We start from the raw sequence: 1,045 nt of genomic DNA, 5'->3' as shown, positions 1-1,045 counted from the left end.
CTTCCCTACTGCATAATATTTCCTTTCAGCTACTTACTGTAGGCTGAATTTGCTCTTCTTTTCTAGTTTCTAAAGGTTGAAGTTGAAGTCATCGATTTAAGACTTTTCTTCTTTTCTAATAAAGATATTCAGTGCTATAAATTCTTCAGGATGACTTCAGAATTATCACACAAATGTTATACATTGTGTTTTCATTATTTTCATTTTCATTCAGCTGAAAATAGTTTCTAATTTTCCTTTAGATTTCTTTTTTGATCCACAGGTTATTTAGATGTATGCTAATTAGTTTCAAAATATTCACATATTTTATAGATTTCTTTTCTATTATTGATTCCTAATTTAATTCCATTATAATTCAGAAAACATTTTCTATGACTTCAGTTCTTTTAAATGTATTGAAACTTGCTTTAATAAACTTGTATATGTTTTATATATGATTGAGAGGAATGTCAACTCAAGGTTTTAAATATTTATTGGTAAAGCTTTTTAATTGTGTTGTTTAAATCTTCTATGTTCTTACTAAATATTTTTTGTCTGGTTGCTTTATTTATGATATAGGTATATTAAAGTCTCCACTATGTGAATTTGTTCATATTTTCTTATAATTCTGTTAGTTTTTCTTTATATACATTGAAGCCCATTTGTTAGATGTATACAAATTCACAATTGTATCTTCTTAAAAAATTGTCTCATAATACAAAGTGTGCTTCTTTATTACTTTTTATTTTGCTTTTAATTTTATTATACTTAGTATGATAATAACATTGCTGCACCAAATTCTCTATTTGTTAGTATTTGCCTGTTACATCGTTTTCTATTTTTCATTTTCAGTTGTTCTCTGTAGTTTTGTTTTAGGTAAGTCTTTTTGTTTTAATCAAATATGATCATCTTTTCATTTAGATAGCCTGAGTTTGACCCATATACAATTATCAAGATAATTGATACAATTGGGTTAATTTCTATTCTTTTGTGCTGTGTTTTGTGTGTACCATTTTCTTCCCAATTCTTCCCCCACCTTTTTTTTTTTTTTACCTCTCCACCCACC

Source organism: Propithecus coquereli, unplaced genomic scaffold (genome assembly GCF_000956105.1).
Source record: "Propithecus coquereli isolate 6110/MARCELLA unplaced genomic scaffold, Pcoq_1.0 Scaffold156, whole genome shotgun sequence".
NCBI lineage: Eukaryota > Metazoa > Chordata > Mammalia > Primates > Indriidae > Propithecus > Propithecus coquereli.
This window is presented reverse-complemented; position numbering follows the sequence as displayed.